We start from the raw sequence: 27221 nt of genomic DNA on the forward strand, positions 1-27221 counted from the left end.
ACAACGCCCGAGGGCCTGCCGCCGCCTTCCGACGCCTCCCGGCTGCGGATCGGAGCCACGTCGCAGCGTCAGCCTGTGAGCCTCGGGGTCCCGGACACCTTATTCCCCTCGCAGGCGGAGAGAAGCGGCGAGGGAGGCGGGCAGCGCGCGCAGAGCTCCGGGCAGCAAGTGCAGCAGCCGGCCTCGCTCAGCCCCCGACGCTGCAAACTTTGTCCACATGGCTGCGGCCGGCCCCTCGGCGACACACGGCAGCCCGATCCCAGCCGCTCGGTACGTCCCTACGCGGGGAGCCGCCGCCGTCGCTCCCGGGGCGCCCAGGACCCGGGTGAGGGGCCCGGCCGCAGTCCCGGGAGCCTCCCGGCGCGCGCCGACCCGGGGCTCCGCTCCCCGCCCTGCTGGAGGCGGCTGCCGCTGGGCGCGCGTCCAGGCGCGGCCGCTCGCCCCGGGCTCCCCTCGTCGTCTCCGGGTCCTGCGTCCGGCTCGGCCTCGGCTCCTCGCTCCTGGCCCTCGGGGAGCTGCGCGCGGCGGGAGCCTCCCACGGGAGTTTCAGTGGCCCGAGCAGCGGGAGAAAGTCAGCGCAGCGCCGCCCGCATCTCCGCGCCCGGCGCCTGGCTAGCCCCGGCTCGGCTCCCCACCGCCGCCACCGCAGCCACCGCGCTCTTAATATAGGCGGCGGGAGCCCCCGCCCCCTCCCCCGGCGCGCATGCGTGCGTGCCTGCCGGCCGCCCCCTCCCCGGGAAGCCCGAAGCTGCCTGGAGTCCTCGGAGGCCACCGGGGAAAGGAGCGCGCGGCCCCGGGCTGTAGCTGCGGCTGGAATAGGCGCGGGCACAGAAAATCAACGTTAAGGTCCCGGGCTTTGCTGCCACGATAACAGTAATAATGAACTAATGTTGCTGATGAGAGAATTTGACGTTCAGAATTCGGTTTGATTCTCAAAACTTTCCAAGGCGGGATTGTCGTTTCTTTCCATTGCACAGATAATGAAGTTGTGACTTAGATGAACTGTCTTCCCTCTGTTTGCAGCAGCTGCTGTCCAGACCACAGCTGGTCACGCGCCCAGCCGAGAAGGAAATCAGATGTCTTGGGTAGTTTTCACACTCCTGGTGCCACGCCTCGTTCAGGCTTCGATGACTAGGGGAAATGAAGAGAGTTCAGCAAAGATATTACAAGGGGGGTGATTTGTGTCCTCTCCACGCCCCACCCACGCCCGCCTTTTTTTTGTTCGGTGTGGCGATTTATAGGATTCCAGCAAGAAGGTGCCTCAGTTCAACATTTGGCTTCAGTGGTATAGACAGCTGCAGTCACGAGGAAAACAAGATTCAGACGGACCAGAAATTCAGCTTTGATGAGGGAGAAATTAATAGCCTCTCTCCTGAGGAAGCTGAAACAACAGGTGTTGGTGCTATTAAAGCAGCAGAGATTATTTTTAAAGGAACTGGTGCCCTTTCAAACACCAGTGAGGAAGTCAGGAGCCCTGAATTCTAGACCCAACCCCCCCAGAAAAGAATCACTGCCCTTCTCTGACCCCAGTCTCTTCTTCTATACAGTAGAGGATGGGATTTGATGACTGCCAAGGTTCCTCCCAAATGCCAGGCCGAAGAGCACAAGGCCGTTTTTTAAAAAACACGTTTTATTGTAGAAATGTATATACCACTCAAAATTTCCCATTTTAACTTTTTAAGTATACAGCACAATAATATTAATTATATTCACGATATGGCGCCACCGTTATCAATATTCATCACCCAACTTTTTCATGACTTCAAACAGAAATTCTGCACTCTTTAGGCAGTAACTCCTCCCCCAACCCATATCTACTGTCTTTGTGAAATTTACTTCTTCTAGATATTTCCTGTAAATGAAATCATACAATATTTGTCTTTTTCTGTCTAGCTTCTCTCCTTCCACATGATGTGTTCCAGCTCAGGTTGTAGCATACATCAGGCCTTCATTCCTTTTTACAGTTGAATAATGTTCCCTCGCGTGTATGTACCACGTTTTGTTCAGCCATTCATCTGTGCACAGACAGTTGGGTTGCTGCCACCTTTTGGTTATTGTGAATAGTGCTGCTATGAACATTGGTGTGCAAATATCTGTTCGAGTCCCTGTTTTCAATTCTTTGGGGCCCATATACCACGATATGGGATTGCCGGGTCATGTGTGGTAATACTATTTTCAACTTCCTGAGGACCTTTGTTATGACAACATTCTTCAGAGCAGAGACAAAGTCTCCTGGGGACAACAGCCATAGGGCACTTGTGGGTGCCTGGTTAATGGAGAGACTCAGCCATGTTGATATTCTTCTGTTTGCCCCAACAAAGTCAAATTAAAGAAGACACCCTGTTCTCCACCCCTGCCCCCGCCCTCAGTCAAGGCTCTTCTGTTCGCTAAACCTAACTCTGGTATTGCGTTTTATTTCCTTGCATTTTGAGGGTTATTTTTAGCCACATCAAATTACGCAGTTTAAATGCACTAATCACCAACTTTCCTTAACCCAATGAGTTAACAAACTTCAATATCCATGAGTTATTCATTCAACAAATATGTGCTAACTGTTTACAACGCACAGTGCTGAGTTAGGCGCTGAAGATTCACTGAGAAGCCAGACAGGTTGCCATTTCTTCCCAACTTTATGCCTAAAGTTTCGAGCATAAAACACAGAAACTGGTTAGAACAACAAGGAATTGACTAAGCAATGATAATTCAAATATGATAAAAATCTATCATCATGTGATAGATTCTATCATTTGATAAAATCTATTTATCAAATATGATAAAACCTATCATATAGGTGATGTAGAGGGCCAATTTTAAACCCATAACCTGGGGATAGTGTGAAGAAGGAGTGAGAAAAATCATCAGAGGAATAGCATTTAAAATTAGACCAGAAGCAACCAGGGGAAGAATGAGGTTATCAGGTGGAGTCACATTTTTAGACCATCCGATTAGCTACTGTTGAGGGTTTACTCTGTGCCAGACACTGTGCTAAAGGTTTTACACGCTTTGTTCCAACCATCCTCCTTGTAACCCTGTGAAGACGGCTGATTACTACCTCATTTTATTGATGAGGTTAACTTGACCAATCCATCCAGATAGAAAGTGTCCATTGGCCTGCACTGAACCCAGTTCTACCTGATTCCAAAGCCCACTGCCTCACAGCAAATGCTGCAAACTCTCACCAGATGGTGTCGTATATATATACAAATTATATATATTTGTATGGCAGCATGGATTGATTTGGGTGATATTCAAAGGGCTAATACTTTATATTGTTTTGCTTTGGAAAAAAATTGATGCAGAAGAATTTTACTCACTTTAGATAGTATGAATACTAGATCCTTCCTCTTCTCCAAAACACCCATCATTTGTCAGAGTTTATTTCTGAAGTAAGACATTGTTGAAAGTTTTCACACTGGAATTGGTTAGGTGACCTGACAAGGCCACAGTTTATGCAAAATAAGTATTTCCCAAATAGTCCATAATTGAAGCAACAGCTGATTCAGCTGGAAATGTGGCACTTTGAGCAAATCCACCTTCTTTCAGACTGTTTTCCCTTTATTCCTTAAAAGTTAAAATAGGTTTATGGAGTCACTCCTATCTTGAAAGAGATCTATTTTGCATTTACTTTATGAGGTGGCTGATTTCTCCAGTGCTCAAAGATCCTTTGTCCCTCTGTCTTATATTTCGATGTTTCTTTGTATATTTAGTATGTTTTATGAAATAAGTCAACAAGTACTTAGTGGATTTCTCTATAGGAGGTGTGCCTGGGAGACACTAAAATTTTCCTGTTCCTTCCATAGGAAATAAAAAAGAAATTCCCTACCCTCCTTAATGGACAGGTCAAACTATTTTACTAGTCTCTTCTGAGAGGCTGTAACTGGGAATCATAACATATAGGCAGTAGCAATAATAATTTATTATAATCAAAACTAAATGTCAGGCAGTCTGCCAAAATACATTTAAACACATATGAAAGAGTGCCCCCTCTCTTTTAAAAAGTTGAATTCTATAGACATTAACTGCGAAAGTATATTTTCAGGCTATTTTACCTTTCAGTATGTGCCCATATATAAATATGAATAAAATACAATCATTTAAAAACAAATTTCTGACAGATCATCAGTGGTACAAGTAGCAAGTCATATAACTAAAGAAATGATTACTTATAACTTTGCTAACTGAAATTGATATAAATCATATGGAAGTAATCATATTTCATTTGGCTGGAATTTCTAAAAGTTGCAAGAGCTACAGTGTTTTTCTGCAAGTTTCAGCAAGAGCAGAAGGTTCTTAGCATCTGCACACCAGTCAGCAGGCTGTTTAGAAAGAACAGCTTTCACTAGGTCTCTACATTTTTTCCCCCTTCTCTTTCATAAATAAGAGTGCTGCAAATTCACATTTGGTTTCCCAGAAGTTCTTTTAAGTTAAAGCGTTTGTGTTGACAAATGAGCCCTCAAAACCCAAACAAATATGATAATTTACATTTCTTTTAATTTTTTCTTGTGGTTACCTAACCTCATTCTGAAAATAAAAGCGGTCATAAAAAAGAAAAAAAAAAGAAAAATGGTCATAAAAGTTTGAAAAAAAATATTTCTTGGTGGTGTTCTTTTTTTTTTTTTCATCTTCCATCCTCTTTCTTTCTTTTTCTTATAATTAACATGCTGACTTTTGGAAAATTAATTGTCCGTATTTTAAATTCTTTTCTCTTCTCATCTACCTTTACCTTTAAACATTTGACATACTCTTCTCTTTTCGTCCTGATTTTTTTTTTTTACCAAAGCTTTCTTTTAGGTTGAGTTTGAGGTCTACTATTGTTATATTTTCTTTTTGGATGTATGGAATTGAAAGCCATCACTGGCTTCTTCCAAGAATGCCTGTATGTCTAAAAGGGTGGCATAAGTAGAGTCAACAAGTGACATCAAAAAGCCTGCAGCTGTGAAGCCAGTTATCTGTCGTCGGCCTCACATAAAGGTCTGGAGACAGAGTCATCAGTTTCAGAGGGCCTCTCTGTTCTTTAACCATGAATGGTATAGAGAGAGAATCAGTTAAGGAGTTCTGGGACAGTCAGATACCTCTGAGCATAATTCCAAGCCCCCACCCCAAATTGTTGCAAACCCTCTTTCCCCCTGCTCCCAGACCCCCTAACACCAGGATTCCCGTGAGAAATGCCCATGAGATTCTCCCTTACCTTGGATCCTAAAATGGGAGACAGCTGGGGCCAAAGCTTATCTACGGACCATGGAGGGATGACTGGATGTAATAGGGACCTTGCAGTAGAAAGTCAGAGAAACCCTGACCTAGAGTAGAATAAAGATCTGGTGCATTTGGGCTGATTCAAAGTGGTTGGAGAAGGGAACGTAAGCTGCTACACTTGAATCTTGCAGTGTGCAGATTCAATCCCGCCCCTATGGCATGTTATGCACGTGCCAATTGATATGACTTGACTTATGATTCCCTTCGTCCCTTTGCCTCCCTCCCCTTCTAGATTATCATCAGTTTTGTGAAGGCAGAACCAAGGCTTGCTCATCTTAAAAGTCCCTACAATGCTTGACCTGGTAGGCTCAGTCTATGTATTCAACAAATATTTAATGAGCATGTACTATATGCCAACACAAAAGTACTTGATTCATATTGAATGGAATTCTTAATTTCAAGATATTTGAAATCAATAAACGTACCTAAATATTGAAGCCATTCTGAGTACGGGAGCTTGGCTATAAAACGTCTGGAGGAGAATAGAAAAAATTCTTTGGACAGAAGGTTCGGAGAGAATGGGATTCCTAGGACAGGACAATGCCGTTCCCTCAGAGTCTCCCACAGTCTTGCCCCACAGATGTATAGTTGAGGACTAAGTTGAGAGGAGTTTGTGATTAAAGAGGTTGTGAAAAGGAAACCAGCAGTTTCCTGGATATCACCATGTGCAATCGAAATGTAATCATCAACTGAATGGGGGCCCAGCATCCTCGAGGGCAGAGGAGGCTCCCTTGGTGCTGCCACTGGGGATGTCCATTTGGGTTCTGAGCTGCCCTGAGGCTGCTCCAGCAGGCAGTGGAATTGCCAGCACCTCCAGCTCACCCCCATATCTTCGGGGCATCTGCCCTCAGCACTGAGAGTGAGAGACAGAGACAGGGAGACCGTGCCAGCCTCTGGTCATCAGGAGGATGAGTTTGAGAAGCACCTGAGGACATCCGAGGGGATTCCTGGAAGTGAGAAGAATTTGGGGTGGGATAGAGCGGGAGGAGGTGGAGAAATGACCAACATCAATATGTACTATGAAAATACATTGTTTTACCTTTAGGCTGAGAAATCAGATTACTTGAATATAATTCCCTATTTTTTATTACATAATTTGGAAGGCACTATTGGATTATAGGTTCCTTGGGATTCCTCTTGAAGATCATTGTTCTATAGGACAATGTAGGGGAAAAAGTCCCATTTATCGTGGGCATTTAGATTGGATATAAATAGGAATTTCCTTCATCAAAGCTGCCTCACCAGTCTCCTGGTTAAAGAGAAAGAAAATAGTAAATGAAAGAACCACTGTGCTGCTTATTTTAGCAAAAACAGAATGATGGACTTCACAGCACAGCCTTCGAGTTGCTGCAATTATCCCTGTCCAAATCAAGCCCGCCCCTGTTTCATGGTTTCAACCTTTTTTGTACCTTTTGGATTAGGAAAAGATTTTCTTTGGCTTTTGCAAGGGGTCAATCTCTCAGGAATCAATTGAATTAAATTTCCTATTTGTTTTAAGAGCCTATGAATAGCACCTCGCATCTGCATTTCCTTAAAATGTCTCCACTGAAAGAAAAAAGGGAGAATGTTATGCATTGTGTAGTATTCAAATGAGCAGAAAATATATAATGAGTTCCATGTTCTGAAAATGTCAGCATTCCAATAACACCTTAAGACTTGTTAAGTATTTCAGACTATTTTGCAACCTTACAGAGTCCAAGCCACTTCTCCCTCCACATTGTAAAGTCTTATGTATTGTAACAGTTTATCTGGAAAGTCTCCAACTGACTAGCCTTCATTCCCTAATTAGAAGGAAGGTTAGATACTTTTTTATATTATTATGTTATAAAATATGCCTGAATAGCTATCAGAGTGAAGCTCAATCAGCTATTAACTACTATTTATTGAGCATTTGGTATGAGCTAAACGTTGTGTTAAATTCTTTGATATCATTATAGCATGTCTTCTAAGAACTATGTTAGTAAGTAGGCTAAAAACTATTTAAATTCATCTATTTGTCAAAAATTTCTTAATAAACTAAAAAAAAAACCTCCAGCCTATACAGAATGTCATCCCAATACTTTTAATGGAGTATTCTTTTCTGGCTTTTATTTTCATTGAGCTGGTTTCTAATATGACACAAATGAAATAAGATGTCTTTTCAGGGAGAAAAATATATACACAAATTGCCAGCCTTCTTTATTTCTATTACTGAATTCCTTTTTGGGACACAGTGGTTTGATTTTTTTTAAGGTGCAAATAATTTTCATTTATTTCTGGGAGTGGATCATTTTGTTTTGGAGATATGAGGCCCAGAAGAAAATACTAGAAAAATGAAAAACAAAAGAATAGAAAGGTGTAGAGTGATGATTTATTATGCCTTAAGGAAATTAGGTGGGGGCAGCTGCTTCAAAGCTGTGGTTGGCAATGGTTTGCAGGGGTATTTTAGGACTGTTAGCCACTACCATCCAGTACTGATGAGGGCAAACCAGAAGAAGCAGATTTAAATGACAAAAAGAGACATTTAAAGAATACTATCTAATCAGGTTAAATGATGAAGTAAGAAAGCAGATGAACAGAAAGATTATGAAATCACTCAAACCCTATTTTCCATAAAAGCTTGTTAAATAACTGTCAGCCTTGGGTGGAGGGCAGGTGTAGGATAACTGTGCTCGTAAACAGAGCCAGGACTAGGTCAAGTCTTGCGATTCTTTACTAGTATTTCTTGAGTCTTACTACCTGAAGTGAAATTTTTAGGCTTAACACAATGAAAACAAGCAAAAAAAAAGTTGTTTGTTTGCCATCTAGCAAATGAAACTTTTTGTCAGGACAGTATTGTTGCCTGTATTGATATATGGGGTAACCAATTCCAATGAGTCTTTTTTTTTTATATGCTGTATGGCAGGGTCACCTTTCATTCTTTCGTGTGAGTAGCTAATTATTGCAGCACCATTTGTTGAATTTTGTTTGTTTGCTTTTTGTTGTTGTTGGTTTCTTTGTTTTGTTTGTTTGGGAATCAAACCCAGGCCTCCCGCATGGCAGGCAAGAATTCTACCACTGAACTACCCTTGCACCCCCTCCAATGAATCTTTCAATTAAAGTTTTGGAATAAAATGCATGCTTTGTACTTTCAGAAGTGGGAAGAAGAGTGAACGTTTGCAGCTCGAGGGCTCCCTTTACCCCTGCTCTGATCTGTAGAAGTAATATAATTCCAACTCAGGCACGCTCAAAAGCCATCCAGAGTCAGTTTGAGATGTAGGCAATTTACATTTATAGACTGGGTCAAGCAAATTGGACAGTTTAAGTAACCACTGAATGGGAACATAAATATGTCGGGGCCAATAAATGATCTTATTTATGGAGTGCAATAAAACCAATATCTCTACTCACTTGGAGAAATCTTGCCAACTGAATTGAATGCAGTGGTCATGACACTGAGTGCAGAAACCACAGAAGAGGCAAACTGAGCTCCTTCAGTTAAATTTCCAACTTGTGCAGTACTATTTCAGATGAACCTCGAACCTCCAGTATCCCCATAATCGAGAATGGGTGATAGGTGTTAAGAAAACCAAAAAAACAAAACAAAACAAAACACAGAAAAACCACAACACTTCCTTCTGAACTCATTCATACATTACCAGAAACCTGTATGGAGCTGCTAAACTCATACTAATTTTGGAGAAAATGTAATCCATATGTCGCTTGATAGGAAGAGAAGCATTAAGCCCGATTCCACGTAATGTAAAATGGGTAACCAGTCCCAAGGCACAGCGCTCACTGCTGTTTTATTCCTTAAGGTGAGTTCTATTTGGGCAGTCTTGGAGGCAAAGCTGAAGATCAGGGCTTGGTTTACTTTAAAATCAGAGTGTGCAATCGATTTAGCCTCCCAAATATGGAAAACAAAACACACATCTCTGATTGTTGAGCTCTGGTGCTAGAATATTATGCCACAGGATGGTATTTCAGTGGCTGAGGAGTCCTTCTAAAAGACGAACACAGAAGACCAAAAAGAGATTCCCCTCAGCCTTGCCATGTGTGGTAGTTAGATTCAGTTGTCAACTTGGCCAGGTGAAAGCACCTAGTTTTGTTGCTGTGGACATGCGCCAATGGTAGGTGCATCTCATGTGTTGCTAATTACATCTGCAGTCGGCTAGGAGGCGTGTCTGCTGCAATGAGTGACGTTTAACTTAATTGGCTTGTGCTTAAATGAGAGAACGCAATGTAGCACAGTCTAGCAGCTCAGCATTCCTCATCACAGCACTTGCAGCTCAGCCCAGGCCTTTGGAGAAGTCACCCCGGGGAAAGTTGTTGGAACCCAGGGGCCTGGAGAGAAGACCAGCAGAGACCATCCTGTGCCTTCCACGTAAGAAAAGAGCCTCAGTGGAAAGTTAGCTGCCTTTCCTCTGAAGAACCAACAAAATAAATCCCCTTTTATTAAAAGCCAATCCGTCTCTGGTGTGTTGCATTCCGGCAGCTAGCAAACTAGAACAGAGTTGGTACCGGAGAGTGGGGTGCTGCTGCGGTTTGCAAATGCCAGATTTGTTGGAACTGTGTCTTGGATGGCTAAGGGGAAGACTTTGGAGGAACTGTGAAGAGATTGATGGAGAAGTCCTGGAGGGCTTGAAGAGACTGTTGGTGTAAATGAAACCACCGCCAATCTTGACAAAGGAGGACACAAAAGGGAGAGATTGGAGTTTGCAGAGTGAGAACCATGGAAGTTCGGGTCTGAAGCCAAGAAACCTCGGCCAGGAGAGTGGACCCACCTGTATGTGTGGAGAGGGTGAGTTTACCCTGAAGGGCGAGGATGAGTCTCCCCTCTCATTGCAGTGGAATAGTTGTGCAGCCTCGGGCCTTGGAAAAGGCGTAGCACGCTCCTTGGGGGACTGGGAGAGCCTGGCTGCCACCATGTGGAGGGGTTGAGCGTGCGCCCCAGAAATGGCAGAGAGCCCAGGGGTGGCCCTGATGCCTGGAGAGAGTGGAGCCCAGAGGTGGTCTCCTCGATGTTCCCCGAGGTTGATTTGGAAAGAGGCCGGCCACTGCATAGGCCCTTGGAAGGGGTGGGACTGCCGCTTTCTACAGCCGAAGGATAAATGACTTTCAGACTTGGAAATCCAATGGTGTTTGCCTGCAGATCTTCCTTCCAATTTCTCCCTATGGAAATGAAAATCTGTATCCTTTGACTATCCTTCTTTGCATATTGGCACGGGACTTATTTTGAGATTCACAGGTCCACAGCCAGAAGAGAATATTTTGCACCTGTTTAAGGTGATGTGCGTAGCTGCCAAGTTGACAAGGGGTGGACATGTGGTAGTTAGATTCAGTTGTCAACTTGGCCAGGTGAAAGCACCTAGTTTTGTTGCTGTGGACATGCGCCAATGGTAGGTGCATCTCATGTGTTGCTAATTACATCTGCAGTCGGCTAGGAGGCGTGTCTGCTGCAATGAGTGACGTTTAACTTAATTGGCTTGTGCTTAAATGAGAGAACGCAATGTAGCACAGTCTAGCAGCTCAGCATTCCTCATCACAGCACTTGCAGCTCAGCCCAGGCCTTTGGAGAAGTCACCCCGGGGAAAGTTGTTGGAACCCAGGGGCCTGGAGAGAAGACCAGCAGAGACCATCCTGTGCCTTCCACGTAAGAAAAGAGCCTCAGTGGAAAGTTAGCTGCCTTTCCTCTGAAGAACCAACAAAATAAATCCCCTTTTATTAAAAGCCAATCCGTCTCTGGTGTGTTGCATTCCGGCAGCTAGCAAACTAGAACACCATGTCTAATGGTAAGTGAATGCTGCCTTGCTATGGAAATATTTTGACATTGCCTGTCATGGCTCCGGCTCACTGTGCAGAATGCAAGATTCTTTGGATAGTGGCACTGATTTCGAATCTTCATCCTCCCTTAATTAATACTCACTGTGTTTAATTTTTGGATTGTCTTTAAAGATCTCTGCAAACTCCACCGTTTAACTGTTTTTTGTTTTGTTTTATTTTGGGTAAGGGTTCTAGCTTGTACCAATTAATCAAATCATGCCGTGTCTGATTGACTAAAATAAACTAGGAAATCTGCTTTTTATTTTATTTTACTTTTTACTTTCAAATGACTTCAAGCTTAGAGAAAAACTTGCAAGAATACAAATCACACAAAGAACTCCCATACACTCCTTTACCAGCTTCGCAAACTGTTAACATTTATGCGAGCAATCTGTTTTATGTCCACACGATGACTCATAAAAATGAATTAACCCTCCTCCTTTTGATTTGGGACTGTCACACAGAGACACGTAGACAAGAGCACCAATGTTACTTAGTGTGCATTATGTGGTAGAGCAGAACCAAGACCCATTCTCCTGTGCTAGTCCTTGATTTATGCTTTTTCCCTGTTTTCAACAAATTATTGAATCTAAATCATATGCTTGTTAAAACACATTACTTAAGTAGTCCACTCGGAACAGCTTGGCTAACTTTACACATATTATGATGCTGAACTTTGGGCACCATATGCTAAATTGAAGAGGAAAATTCCAGACCTCTGAATACAGAGAAAAATAAACAAAAGCCATAAACTTCCAAAATTTCCTTGGTTTTGGCTCTTGCACTCCATCTTCTGGCGGAAAAGTGGCTGTGGAAAGATTAAGTTGAACACATCAATTCTTACAATCAATTACATAATGTAGTCTCCCGAGAACTAGCTTTAAACAAGAGTCATTCACATTATACCAGTAAAACTGTACTAAGTCCATGGGGGGAAAAAAACAATTTATAAGATCAAAAAGAAGATGACTGCCAAGCTGAAATGACATCTTGTGCTTACCTGGCATGCCAATCTGAGAAGCCCATTTCAAGAATACTGTAGGTCAAAGTATTATAGCCTAATGATGGGGGTAGGGGAGAAAAGGTGGAGCTGGGGACTGGGGTTCCAAGCAAACATCGAATCGTGGTGATTTTACTTTAAACTTTAGGTGAACATTCTCCGAATTTCCACCCCTAAGATGTAGGCCCCTTGAAGGAAAGAACTGAGTCCATTGTGTCTGTGCATCATCCACAGACTTAGCACAGTTTCTTGTTGAATTAAATAAATGAAGAAAGAGCAACAAATTTATTTGCACGTTTAACACAGACAGCCAGGCTATTTAAGTTTTAATCTGAATTTCAAATGTTAAAGAACTAACATTATTACCCTACACAATAGTAAAATATCTAGGAACTAGAAGCTTCTCAGTTGCCAAAATTAGGTATTTCTGTTTAGAAATATTTTGAGTTTGCTCCTGAAATCCAATCCGAGGAAATAACTATCCATTTAGAATTCTAATATTCTAGACCCAGAAGGATCTGTGATAAGTTTATGTGTTACATCCAAAATCAATAATTTTTGGCTTTTAACATGATCATGGATAATTCTCCAGATTCCATACACTTTAAGGTGCTGTTCTAAGTTTAATCACATCTACAACACACCCTCGAAGTAGGTGAATTAATTGTCTTCATACCATGAAACTGAGAGTCCCAATGGAATGCAGCATGGAGGCTATGGTAAATTGAGGCAACCAGACATGGAGACCACCTTCTATATGACATTAAATTTTTATCTCTGAGGGACCAGGATCCTTTCTTGCAGAGACATTCCCTGTCCTCAACCTCATCTCTACTTTGACTCGGCAAGCTGATAAATTTCATTAGGGGTCAAAATTCTATGCAGTGTTATAACAAATACTGACCAACAGCAGAAATAGTGAAAAATAATATCTTCCACTTATTGAAGGCTAATGATACGCCATACATTCTCTACATATATTGCCTCATATATTTTTTAAAATTCAACCGGGATTATAGAGGAGCCCAGAGTTCAGCTTTGCTCTCAGTGTTCAGAAAACCTGCCACCTGCCTATAGCTTCAATTCTAGAAGGTGCTTCAACATTCCTGAACTTGTGTTTGATCAAGTCAACTGCTCGCATAGATTAGCATCATTTTTAATCATTAAAACCACATCACTAATGCAAACATAGTGTGGCATCCAGATTTGTTAATATTGAAATAGAATATTCCTTTTAAATATATGTAAAGATTCTAAACAAAACTTGGAGTGAAAATCTTAAATGTGTTTAGAAGTTGGAATTCTATCAGTCAGTGAAAATAAAAATCTATATTTAATATAGGATATCTTTTTATAAATCATTATTTGTACAGTGGGGGGTGAAAGCTAATTTTATCTAAAAGAAAGCATTTTTTTTAGGATACATACTGTATCATATTTTCCGTCAACAGATGTTCATGCAAATGTAAATGCTTATACAAGGCAAAATAATAACGACTAATCAATTTCATCATAATTCTAGTCTTTGTAGAATTTCTTTGGTGTAACACCATTCTTAATATCAAACAAAATAATATTTAAGAACTGTATTTTTCTGTTGTTTTTTAAATCACATTTAAGCATAATCCTCTTAAGGAAAAATATTACTCAGAGATTCTTCAAATCTTGGAGGGATGCTCTAAAAGCAGTATGTTAACCTTGCCACTTAAAATTTCACAAGCAGGAAAAACACCAAAATCATTTTACAAAACACCCATGATAAATCGTCTTTGATCCAGACATAATAAAGTATAAAGGAAGAAAAGTAGCACATTTATGTAAAAATAAACGTTAAATTAAGAAGCGAGCTTCTCAAATATCCTGCTTCTCTACCAATCATACCTGAAAGGAAGCTTTAGTTGGTATTATAAATATGTACATAAGTAGCTACCAGAGGAGACACTCAGCAGCTGACAGTGGAGGAATTATTGTTCTCTATAAGGTCAAATTTATAAAATGTGACTGATCAAACTCAAATAATAAAAGTGTATTCATGTGTTAGGTTGACTGCCAAAATGGCAATCTAATTCTCTAGAACTCCATGTATGCATAACCTTTGCAATGTGTCTTTGAAGTTCCTCCCATCAAAAGATGGAGTCTCTTTTCCCAGATTTCTTTGAATCGGAAAACTTTTGAGATTTGCCTTGACCAATACCACAAAGGAGAAGTGAGCAACATTCCTGTTCTGAGCCTAATCCTCAAGAGGCCTTGCATGCTTCTGCTCTCCCCCTTAGAACCCTACCATGCCATGAGAACAAGCTAAGTTAATCTGCTGGAGCATGAGAGACCATGTGGAGCAGAGACGAGTTGTGTGAGCTGAAGCCACCCAAGACCAGCCAGCCCCAGCTGACCTGTCATCTGATGGCAGCCACACAAGCAGGAAGGTACCAGCAGGGCCCAGCTGAGCTCCACCAGGTCCGGCCCAGATCAGTGGAACCACCCAGCTGACCTATAGACTGGTGAAAAGTAAGTGTTAACTATTGTATGCCACCGAACTTTCATACTTGATAGTCATACAGCATTACTGTGGCAACAGATAACTGATGCAACCGATGAAGTTAATGATCACGTCTTAAAAACAATATCAGGTTTCTGCTTCATTCCAGAAACCCGTGTTACCAAGGTACTATTTAGCTTTGGCCTCAGTGACTTTTCTACTTGACCATTTAAAATGCAGACTAAATGTGGATTTGTTACATCTTTCTGTGAAGTCAGAATTACTACATATATCTCTAATTTATCATTAAAACATATACAGGGCAGGCCACGGTGGCTTAATGGCAGAGTTCTCGCCTGCCAGGCTGAATACCCGGGTTCATTTCCCGGTGCCTGTCCATGCACAAAAAAACACAAAAAACAAAACATACACACACACACACACACACACACAACTGAGGTCCAGGAGGTTTTGGCAGCTTTCCCAGGTCCCAAAACCAGGTCCTCTGATTCCAGATCCAAGCCGCATAGCATCCATAACACATCCTCTTGTATGAGCTCCAGCAAGAATGAAGTTTTGTTGTTTTGTTTTTTGTTTCTTGGAGTTGTTGAATTTTGCGCATTGTCACTCTGGCATGATGGGTGACTTTTTTCTAGGAAGGAAGTAGAGAAAGCTGCTTCCATTTGAAAACTGATACCTGTGTATTAAAAGTAACTTGATTATCTGGGAAAAGAGAGCATAGAGAGCAGGAAATACTGTATCTCCATCACATACTGGCACACAGACACTAATAAATGCTGAATGAATTAATGAAGCATGACCAGTGAAATACATTTAGCGGTGCAAAGAAAGGAAATCTCTTAGAATTCTCGTTTAACATTGCAGTCCTTTCTGTTTACTCCTGACACATTTACTCCAAAATTAGGTAAGAGAATGATTTGACCATATGGACCTTAGTCCACTGCTCTCGTACTAGAGAGAAATTGGGAGGCATTGGAAATGAAGTTGCAGGTCTATAAGTAACATAAAGGAAAAAACTGAGTAAATGTGTAAGTGAAAGACAATGAATTGATTGGCTGGTTAAGAGCTGTGCTTCTCAAGGTGGTTTCAGGATCCGCAGAACCAGAATTATCTGGAAACTTACTAGAACTGCAAATTCTCAGATTTAACCCCAGGCCTTCTGAATGAGAGCTGCTGTCTCAGAGCGCAGCGATCCGTGTTTTAACAAACGCTTTGTGTGATTCCGATGCTGCTAAAGATTCAGAGCCAGTGGGAAGGAGAAAAGTGCCATTCAAAGGGAGGAATTTTCATCGGTAATCATTTTAAGTTTGGGGCTTGCTTTCAGTTTGGAGAGGTGGAGCCAGGCAGCCCTTACCTTCCCAGCTCTCAACTCCCCGAGGCTCCCAGAAAAGCTGGAGATTCTTTGTTCCCTGGATCAGTTTCACAGTGAAAAGTAGGCTGGGAAAAGAAAGCCAAGGGAGGGAAAGGTGGCTAAAAAATGGGTTCTGCCCGCCTGTGGCCTCCTCACTTTCTTTAGGCTTCAGTGGCAGGTCAGCAGCTTCCCTACTTCTCAAGCTTTACCTTCCACCACCCTAATGAAGTCAAAGCACCTTGTATGTCACATGAAAAATATTTCCAAGCAAAGTGCTTTGCTTCCAGCTGTGAAATTGATTAGTGGTCCTAAAGTCCCCGAAGAGTCTCTCCTGGCAGCTGTTTTTAAAATGGAAGGAAAAAAAAGAGTGTATGAGAAAGAAAGGGTTGTTATTACGTGCAGGAAAAATGATAAATATTTTTTCTTTAAGTTGGGGAATGGCACAGAGGAAGAAATGTGGGGGGAAAATGAGATATAATTTTACTTCCTATGTTACAAGTTTTGATGGAATATTCTAAATGTCAGTTAATTGTTAAAAAGCTACTTCTGAAATTGGCATCAAGACATTTATTTTTTTTTTAGGGGTTTCGGAGATTGTGGAATTGTAGGCTGAAAAAGACTATCAATTTAGCCAGCATAGTTCCTAGGGAGGTGTGTTCCTTTTTGAAGGCCTCTTCTGGATGAAATGCCCACATAAAGTGTATCCCAGGAAATACGCGGTGGAAATCAAAAGGGCCTCATAGAATACACATGATGGGGTCAAACAATGGCTCAGATCTAGAGTTTTCCCCCAAGTTCATTGCTTCCCAGAAGACTGAGTTTTAAAGGTCCAGTTAAAACCTAGGAGTCATTTGCTGCCTGAGGTTGCCTGGCCTGGAGAAAAGTTGGCCATCCCATGAATCCAGCATGATTTTATTTATTCAGCCAACATTTACTGAGCAACTTCTACATGGCAGACATTGTGCCTAACCCCAGAAATACAAAATTAAAAAAAATAATCAAGACAGTGTACAGGAGGAGACATATTATCAATAAATAATTTGAAAACGAATGGAATTCAACTGTCCAGAGGCAAAGGTTGAGGGAGCGTATTTTGCTGAGGAGGAGATATCCAAGTTGGGTGAAGAAGAGGAAGAGAGCATTTCCATCACGAGGAGGCACCTCTGCAGGGGAAACCGAGGCTGAGCGACAGGGACCATGAGATGACTTCATGGCTGTGAGGCAGGACCCTTGGAGAAGTGCAGGTGACTGAGAGTGGGAAGGGAGGCGAGCCAGCTGTGGGATTTATTCTGCAGACAGCCATGTGGCAGGGACAGTGGTCTCTAGCAGAGTTTGTCAAGATTATATATTTGGAAGATAACTCTATCAGGAATCTGAAGACACTTGAACTAGTGAGACAGAGCAGACAGAACATTTGTCATTTGTCCTGTTAGTTACAGGATAGGCCCTATTTGTTCCCAAGACCACAGCCGATGCTTCCCCAGCCAAAGCAAGATTCGGGGGGCAGGCAGTAATCGCTGTTATGGGATCACTAACTATCTGGAAAATGAGACAAATCAACCATCCACTTCTTGCTTTTGAAATTCCCAATATCATTAAGGGCCAGAAATATGTATTTTTTTATTTAAAGGGTATATGTGGGTTGAAAAATGAATACTACTGATCTCAAAGCCCCTTTTGAATGCATCCTAATATGAAGTGGAAAGGTGCGGCTTGCCACAGGAGGGAATGCACGTGGGGCTGGGAGGCTGCTTTGGGGGTCGGTTATGTGAAACAGACTATTCTGTGGGCACAGAGGCTGTGTGTGTTTATGTGTGTTGTATGTTTTCGGGTAATACATAGCCCATTAGATTTTCACACAGTTTGCAGAAAAAAGCAAGACTCACAATGAACTATGATAAAGCAAATACAGGTCTCATAGGTGGAAGAGCTGCAACCGTAACACCGGCGGTAAATGTGCTCTGTCCTCAGAAACCAAGCGATTGGTTGACAAAGAGGGAAAAAAAAGAGTCTCTCATGCCCCCTGGTGTCTGATAACCTGACTTACAGCGTTCCAAATTATCTGAATCATTTTTTCCAGGCGAAAAGATTCCTATAGATTTTTCCCTATTCCAGAATAATTTACATCACAGTAAAGGAATTTTAATTCCTCATCCTTATTTATGAGATACTTTATTCATTATTATTATAATGATTGAAACATCTGTTTTAGTTTCTCAACTGCTAAAACAACTACAATGGGTTGGCTTAAAAAAAAAAAAGGAATTTATGGCCCATTGTCTCAGAGGCTAGAAGGCTGGCTTCCTCCCAGGTCAGTATCTTCTGGCTGGATGCCCATCTTTGGGACTCCGTGGCTTTCCCGCACACGGCAGTGCACATGGCCACAGGGAGTTCTCCTTTCTCTTCTGGGTTCCCTTGACTCCCGGCTTCAGCTGTTCCCTGGGGCTTGTCTCTCCGCCTGACTTTCACTCCGCCTAGAAAGGACTCCAGGAATCCGGATTAGAGCCCCGCCCGATGCAGTGGGGCCACACCTCAACTGAAGTGACACCTAGAAGAGATTTTATTACGGTGGGTCCGCACCCACCAGAATTCGAGCCAAGACCCAGAAGACATCCACACTGGGGTCCAGAATTCCAGCCACACCACCTTCTGACTATGGAAGGCAAGGAACCTTACTTCAGCCGCACGATGGGGCGAATCAGACTCTCAGAGGACGCCCAGGTCATGATCACACTGCTGCATCAGGGGAGAAAGGCAGGAGGAAAAGCTCTGAAGTTTAACAGCTACAAGGGACAGACACAAGCACAGAGGGCCCAGGACAAGTGGTGGAGTTTGGTAAACTGAAGGCAAGCGCTGGGCAAAGAAGACACAAGAGCAAGGAGGAAAACCAGGAGTATATAGGAGGAAAACTGGAGATAATTGCGTGGGAAGCATAAACCTGCGCTAGCCCATGGAGTAAAACACCCTGCGTGGATTTGGAATTTGAGGCACCTCCAGGCTGACTTAGATCTAGGATACATCACTGATGCTTATCAATCAGAACATTTAAGAAAAAGAGGCCATCAAGGAGAAGAAAGGAAATCCCCATTTCAGAGAAATAATCAAATAATGTGATCAAAATGTGAAGAAGGAGTTCTAGAGGCTTCTGAATTTGATGCTTAAATATTTTTAACGAGTTAAAGGACAGGAACAAAATTAAAAAAATCAAACAACAGATTATGGAAAAGTATTCTTTCATACGTGTGGTTTTTGATGGAGAAGGAAATAGAACACACAGTACAATGAATCTATTTACTTACCTGTTGCTTTGAGGGCAAAAGCTCCCCCTCCTTAAGTACTGTGGCCCAAGCACCCAGCACGATACCTAATGTCTGTGAGATCCCAGGAAACGCTTGTTTTTGCACAATCAGAGCTGACCGAGGCAAAATGTTACAGGACTCAACAATGCCTCACGGATATACAGTCATTTTCAATTACTTCGACCACTAAACAGTTCACAGTTCATTTCATACATGCTGGATATTTTTGCTAAAGTAGATTTTGTTGACATTTACCCATCCCTCTATGATATTTCTATAAGAGAACCTCATTGCCTGTGTTCACCTATCTCCCCTCCCACAATAAAAGACATTTCAAACAGAAAGTCATCTGCTCTTTCCTTTACCAAGGAACTCAAGTCACAAAGGCATTGCTTTATACAGAATCATTCGCGTGGTAGCTCTAAAACTATACAAGGCTTAACAGCTAGCAAAAGTTGTTGAGAAAAGCTTATGATCTTTCCTTAAGATCATAAGAAAACTCAATTGTTTTCAAAAGGAACACATTCAAAGAAAAAAAAAAAAGAAAAGAAAAAGAACAGTTTTCCTTTACTGAACAATGCCCCTGTTTTGATTGAAGTGAATCCAAAGGCCCAGGAAGAATGGAAAACAGAAGCAGTTTTAATGGTCCCAAAGCTCCTGTGTTTGATGTTTTCCTGGTTGGGTGAGAATATTTTCACCAACACAAGTGTTTTACTTCTTAGCTGTGTGGCAGGTAAAGACAATCACCTGGCCTTACATTTTTGCACGGATTAAAACGTGAACTTTGCATAGTAAAATAATCTTTAGTCATTCATACTAAATGAACCAATTCGTTTTAGGAACTGGGGACCAATTCGTAGCCGTATGGTCACTGGAGGGCAGCCTTCTCCTGTCGCTGAACCTGGGGGGTGGGTTGGGGGGCTGGGGTTGCAGCCTCACCTGGGACCGGACAGCTTCACAAAAAGCCCGGGGTTTCGTGCTCGCAGCTCCCCAGTGCCACCACGTGGCTCCCCAAAGTTAAGAGCTGGCTCCTCAGCCGGACTTTAGGGAAACCTGGCCAGGGAAAGAATCCAAAGCATAGAAGCATCCGCTTCTCGGATTTATCCCTCGCCAAGGTTCGGGCCCGGGGTTCGCGCCTCTTGGCGGTCTCCACGCGCAGCCCAGCCAGCCCGGACTTGCCTGTAGCTGCTGAGACGCTAACGAGGCCCGAGGAGCTCGTGGTTCCGATTAGAAACGCGGCTCTACGGGAGTCACACGCTGGGGGCGAGCGAGTGCCCGCCGTGTGTGCCCCGCGTGCGGGCTGGCGGGAAGCACCCCACTCCTCGGGGCGCCCCGCCATCGCCTGGAGAGCCCCTGAGACTCCAGGTGGGGGACGGGGACTCCCGCTGCAGAGTTTCTAGCCCCCTAGATCTGGAGTGGGGACCGGCGACCACGTGCGTTTCTGGTGCTGCCGGTGCTGCCGCCCACACTTGGAGAACCGCTGCTATTGGGTGCGGGGCTCGTGAGGCGTTGGTTTGGGTGGATGAGAAGGGAGAAGGCAGTACGTTTCGAGAATATTCCTCGTGGCTCTTCATCTCCCTTTGAGCTCTGCAACGAACCCAGGGTTAGGGCCCAGGCTGACACCCCGGGGGGCGGGGCGCGTTCTGTCGGGCACTTTCTCCCCTTTGCACACCCACGGGCCCACGGGCGTGCAGGCGGGGCGGGGTCACCTCCTCTTGGCCTCACCCCAGCTCCCCACCGCCCACTGCGGCTCTGCAGACCCGGCGCGCGGCCCGGGCTCCACCCCCAGCAGCTCTCGCCCCCGCACCCCCCGTGACCCCTCCTCCGCGAGACCCGCGGCGCGGTGCCCGAGCCCCGGGGGTGGGGACAGCGGGTTGCGCGACCTGGCGGGAGCTGGGGGCGAGGTGACGCGGCCGCGCTGGGGCTTGGGGCGCTGGCCCGAGGCTTGCAGCCATCCTGCGGCGCCTAGCCCGGGTGGAGGAATGCGGGAGGCCTGGAGGAAGCTTCCCCGCGGAGTCACCCGACCCTAGCTGAGGACCACCGCCCTCCGGGGTGGGCTCCCCCCAACCCCACCCCGCGTCCCGCCTTCGGGTCCCGCGGCGCAGCCTGCGCCCCCTAGTAGGAGCCGCGCGGGTTCCCGGGTCTCCCCGGAGCCCCCACCTGCGCGATTCCACCCGCATCGGAATCCTCTTCACTATTGCTGTGTAACCGATTCCCTCCCATCTCCGAGACTTAAAAGGACAAACATTTATTGTCTCGGTTTCTGTGGGAGATGTCAGGACTCAGGTCCCCTCTAGCTGATGGGCTGAGGACCCTGGAGGTTAGCTGGAGGCGTCCCGCAGTTAGCTGCCCCGTGGCCTTTCCCGTGGGAGCGCTGCACAGCGCGCCAGCTGGCCTCTAGCGGGGCGAAGACGCGAGAGAACCCGAAAGGCCAGCCAGATTTTGTAACTTAAATTTCATAAGTAGAATCCCATCGTTTTGCCATATTCTGCTCCTGAGAAATAAGTCGCGAGGTGCGCCCTGCACCCAAGGGGATGAGATTAAACGAGGGCACGAAGACCAGGAAGCCGGGAAGCTGTCAGCAGCGGTGTGACAAATCTGGGGCTAGATACTAGGACCCGTGGACTCCATCTCCCTGGAGCCCAACAGTGAGGACCGTCCGTTCTCATCGTTCCTAATGCAGCCCCTAATTGCCTGCTTGGGGGAAGCATTTATTTTGAAAGCACGCACACATGCATGCATGCACATACACACCACCTGCACTTTCATGCCTCAATTTTTGATGATTGCATTAATTTTTTATTTTTCTTTTGGTTACTATGCCGGTTTGAAGCTATTATGTACCCCAGAAAAGTCATGTCCTTTAATCCTCATTCAATATTTGCTGGGTCAGATCTTTTTATTTCCATGGAGAGATGACCCACCTAATTGGGGGTGGTAACTTTTGATTAGATGGTTTCCATGGAGATGTGTCTCAACCCATTCAAGGTCAGGTTGCTTACTGGAGCCCTTTAAGAGGGAGCCATTTTGGAAAAACCTTTAGAGCCACCAAAACTGAAAGAGTCAACAGAATGGACAGAGCCTCCAGGAAGCCATTGAAGAAGCCTGATGAAATGAGGAGAGAAAGCTAGCAGATGTCGCCATGTGCCATCCCAGCTGAGAGAGAAATCCTGAACTTCACTGGTCCTTTCTTTGGAGTTAAGGTATCTTTCCCTTGATGCCTTAATTTAGACATTTTCATTGCCTTAGAACTGTAAACTTGCAACTTAATAAATTCCCCCCCCCCCCTTTTTTTTTAATGACACTACAGAATTGCAATACTGGTCCAACAGTCTTGTCTTTACTTTCCTTTTAAAGCAAGAAACAGAATGCAAGTAATCAGAAAGCACTAGCAGGCATCAATTAATCCCAAATACTAGCTTCTTAGTTCCAAAAGCACTTGCAAAGAAAACCATGGAGAGGGTGGAGGGGATGGAAGCAATTCCTAGTAACTGGAATCCCATGAGTGTGTATGTCAAGTCTCATGAGGCTACTTTTAGAATTTATCTGTTACTTGGTCACTTTTTTTCCTCAAATACTACAGTTTTTCTTTGACTTTTTCTTCAAAGTATAAAAAGTATGAAATATAAACAAGCTCTTGCACTGCACACTTAAAAGTGTACAATTCAAGCATTATAGAGCTATCTACATACCGATAAACCCCATCAAATCTTGGATAATTCAATAATATACAAAATATCAGGGCACAGAAAGAACTAAAACCCACTTTTTTTTGATACACATAAGAGTCAGAGTCAAATATTCAATCTAAAGAAAAACACTCATTTTAGCTTTCCTCTACATTCGCATGTTGATACACTTATTAAAATATTCCTGTATAATTATGTTTGGTCTTATTATTGTCAAATCAGGCTTAAAACTTCAAAACAGCCATCCAGACAAAACAGGCCATCAGAAAGATGATCTCTTCCCCACCTCCCTAGCCCCGATAACTAGAAGTCAATTTTACGACATGACTCCAAACACTGCGTTATGACGACAAATGCTAGGTCCAATTTCTTCATAATCCTTTTTGGTATGGCATACTTGGTAGAACTCAGGTGTGGAGGCCAGCATCGATCCCCCAAACCAGACTGCATATCGCTGCATGTGGTGTGTAATCACTTGTACGTCAATAGGCTTTGGCTTCAATCTCCCATCACTCAGATCTTCACTTAATTTCAGCCTGCCGTCTACGGTCCTTCTCAAATCTCTCTGCAAGCGACGTCCAAAGTCCCTGAACATGGTTGAACCTCCAGAGAGTACAATGTTCTTGTAGAGAGGACGTCTGACATCAATAGGACAATTCTGAATTACCTCATCTACAACTTCTGAGATAGGTTGTGTGAAGTCTGGATTAGCAAACTCTGGGTGAAAAAATATTTCAGGTCCCAAGAATCGCTCATAACCAACATCAATAGAAAATTCTTTCTTTGAGATAGCATTGATTCCAGTATACTGTTTAATCCACTTTGGCCCGTCTGTGTCATACTTGTTAAATTCTTTTACTAAATCTGGGCATACAAACTATAACGCTCCTTTACTGCCTTAGCTGTTTCCAAGGATTGCTCCGGAGGGATTCCTACTTCTCGGTCTCTCAGTAATTGCTGAATAAAATATGTTATATCTCGTCCTGCGATTGGAATGTGCTTAATACAGCTGCCAATCACATACCCTTCAGCCACAGGAATGACATGAGTGACACCATCTCCACTATCTATTACCGTACCAGTCAACGTCCGTTCTCCTACTTGTCTAGAGGTCCAGGATGCAGCTAAAGCACGAACAGCCTGCACAGCAATGTACAAGCCTGGAACATTGAAGGACTCAACCATTATTTCAGCAGTATATTCCCTGTTTTCTGGAGTATTCAGGGGAGGTTCAGTCAAAAGAAAATAATGGTCTTCAGGTTCTGCCCTTAAGTATTTAAAGATCACTTGCTCCATAAACCTTTCCATCAAGTCCCAATCTTCAACTATTCCATGGCGGATTGGCCCCTTTGTTGCATATGTAGGCTTTTCTATTGCTTCATCACCAATGAAGAAGTCTAGGTCATCGACACCTTTCATCACCCTCCTCTGAGCTTGATCACCCACTTTTGCTGACTCCTTAATAGCAATACAGGAAGGGATGATAAACTGTGGTCTGTATTTCCAGCATATCCTAGTTTTGTATACCCAGTGCCACAGTCCACCACACAGGCCGGCAGCCGTCCCGCCATCTTCCTCCTCGCCTGCTGCTGCCACGGCCGGCGTCGGCTCCGAGCTGGTTGGGGCCCGGGATTGGCGGCGCGAGATGGGGGCTATCTGACCATTCACAGCCGGGCTGCCCTCTCCGCCCAGGTGGAACTGGGAAGCCGGAGCAGTAGCGAGAAGGCGGCAGTCTCGGTCAGCGGCTACCACTTCCGCAACCCAAGCAGGCAGTCCCCGCCCTGTCAATAAATTCCCTTTTTAAAAGCTGTTCCCTTTCTGGTATGTCACATTCCAGAAGTCACATTCCAGCAGCTTTTGCAAACTAAAACAATTACCATCCTAACTTTCAACCATATTTTAATCCTCTTTTCTCATTTCAGCAACTTGAGTCTCTTGACTCCCCAATATACAAATGAATGTTAATTTTAACATTGCATTTACATCTGAAATAAACTTATATGATGCTCTGGTAAAAAACAGATAACCCATATGGTCATGTGATATTCTTTCTGGGAAATTCTTTTATGTGTGGGTAAGGGTGGTGGTTATATATTGTAATAAAATTTCACATTTTAACCATTTCTAAGTGTAAAATTCATTGATTTTCATTTTATAAAGTTGTGCTACCATCACTGTCTTCCATCACTAAAACCTTTTCATCATCCCAGACAGAAACTCTGTGTCCATTAAGCAGTAACTCCCCATTGGCCCATGGCCAAAGAATCTACTTTCTTTCTTTATGAATTTGCTTATTCTGGATATTTCATATAAGTGAAATCACACACTATTTGTCTGTTTGTATCTGGCTTATTTCACTCCACATGATATCATCAAGGTTCATCCATATTGTAGCATGTCTGAGAACTTCATTCCTTTTTACCGTTGAATAAAAATCCATTGTATGTATGTATCACATTTTGTTTATCCATTCATCTCTCGATGGACACTTGAATTGCTCCCACTTTTTGGCAATTGCTCTTGATACTGTTATGAACATAGGAGCACCAGCATGTATTTGAGTCCCTGCTTTGAGTTCTAAGAGTGGAACTTGGCTGTCCCTTAGCTCAGGAAGATGGCTATTTGAGGCACCTTACCCTCCAAATAAATTTGATGATTGGCTTTTCCACTTCTGCATGGTAAGCTGTTGGAATTTTGTTTGGGATTGTTTCTCTAAATCATTTTGGGTAGAATTGACATCCTAATGTCCACTCCATGAACACAGAATGTCCTTCCATTTATTTAGATCTTTGTTAATTTCTTTTAGCAATACTTTACAGATTTCTGTGTATACGTTCTTTACATCCTTGGTTAAATTTATCCCAAGATCTTTGATTCTTTTAGTTGTATTGTAAATGGATTTTTTTTTTACTTCTTCTGCAGATTACTCAATAGTAGCGTATAGAAACACTACTAATTTTGGGATGTTGATCATGTACCCTGCCACATTGCTGAATTTGTTCATTAGCTCTAGTAGCATTGTTGTAGATTTTTCAAGACTTTCTCTATATAGGATCATGTCATCTGCAAAGAGGGAAGGTTTTACTTCTTCCTTTCCAATTTGGATGCCTTTGTTTCTTTTCCTTGCCTAACTGCTCTGGCGAAAACTTCCAGTACAATATTGAATAACAGTGGTGACAGTGGACATCCTTACCTTGTTCCAGATCTTGGAAGGAAAGCTTTCAGTCTTTCACCATTAAGTAGAATGTTAGCTGTGAGTTTTTCATATAAGCTCTTTATCGTGTTAAGGAAGTTTCTTTCTATTTCTAGGCCATGCTGCCTTTGTGTGACTCCCAAACTGTGGAACTGAATGAGGGGTTACAGACTGGTGGGTCCTGGACAGAAATTTTCTACCTTATCTTGGAGATTTTTCTGTTTCCTTGATTCAGTGTTTGTTGAATCCTTTTCCAGTTTCTATAGTACTCCAGAGTTCTAAGCAAGTGTGATTTGTCCTTTCATTAGTTGATTCTGAAAGGAGATTTTTCCAGGGCATGTCTTACATTGTCATGTCGATATCACCTTTGGGGGCTTGTTTTTAAGCTCTGTTAAGATGGATCTAGAAAAATTCTTCCTGTAGTTTGGCCCTCCTGTTAAGGCAAGTGCCTTTTGAGGTCTCTATGGAAAATCCAGAGTGTTCATTGAGCTCTTTCCACCATTATTGGCAAAACTCCTCCAATGGTGTGGGAGCTCTGGGAATTGTTTGGTGTACATCTCCCTGGTAGCTGTCTTTGCCCAACTTCATTGAGTTCCACTTTACAGATTTATAGCTTAGCATCCAGCGAGCCACACAAGAGGGGGTCACTACAGCAATTATTTCTCTTCACAGTTCCTTTCTCTCTAATACTCTGCCCAGCAAATTCCAGCTGCTTTAGCTTCCCCAAACTTCCGTCGTAGTACCTTCCGTGTACTGAGTGCCCTGCACTTTGCTTGGCCATCAGACAGAAAGCCTGGGCAGAGGTGTAGAGCACGTTATTTCCTGCTGAAGATCATTCATCCTGGGCTGCCCTTTGTCTAAGGTCCAATAACTGTTGTTTCATATATTTTTCTGATTTTCTAATAATTTTTAGCCTGAGGACAAGTCCAATACTAATTATGCCACAATACCTGGAAGTGGAAGTTCCCTGGATAATTTTTTGAGATGTCAGTTTAGGTCTCGTTTTCCTCCCAATGTTTTCCTTATTGCCGTATCTCCACTCAAAGAAGTGTCAGGCTTTTTCATTCATTTTCTCAGAGAAGGCATTTGGCAGGGCAGAAAATAGAGGTAACCTTCAAGAATTCCTGGTCTTCGCTTCTAAAAATCTCACTAAGTAGA

At 43.4% G+C, this 27221-nt stretch overlaps 1 pseudogene; it reads right to left on the reverse strand.

Moving 5' to 3' along the window:
- Window positions 1-22660: 22660 nt before the first annotated feature.
- Window positions 22661-24552, reverse strand: LOC143679610 (actin-related protein 3 pseudogene; annotated as a pseudogene).
- Between the last annotated feature and the right edge of the window lie 2669 nt (window positions 24553-27221).

The sequence above is a fragment of the Tamandua tetradactyla genome, chromosome 4 (assembly GCF_023851605.1).
Source record: "Tamandua tetradactyla isolate mTamTet1 chromosome 4, mTamTet1.pri, whole genome shotgun sequence".
In the NCBI taxonomy this organism is placed as follows: Eukaryota; Metazoa; Chordata; class Mammalia; order Pilosa; family Myrmecophagidae; genus Tamandua; species Tamandua tetradactyla.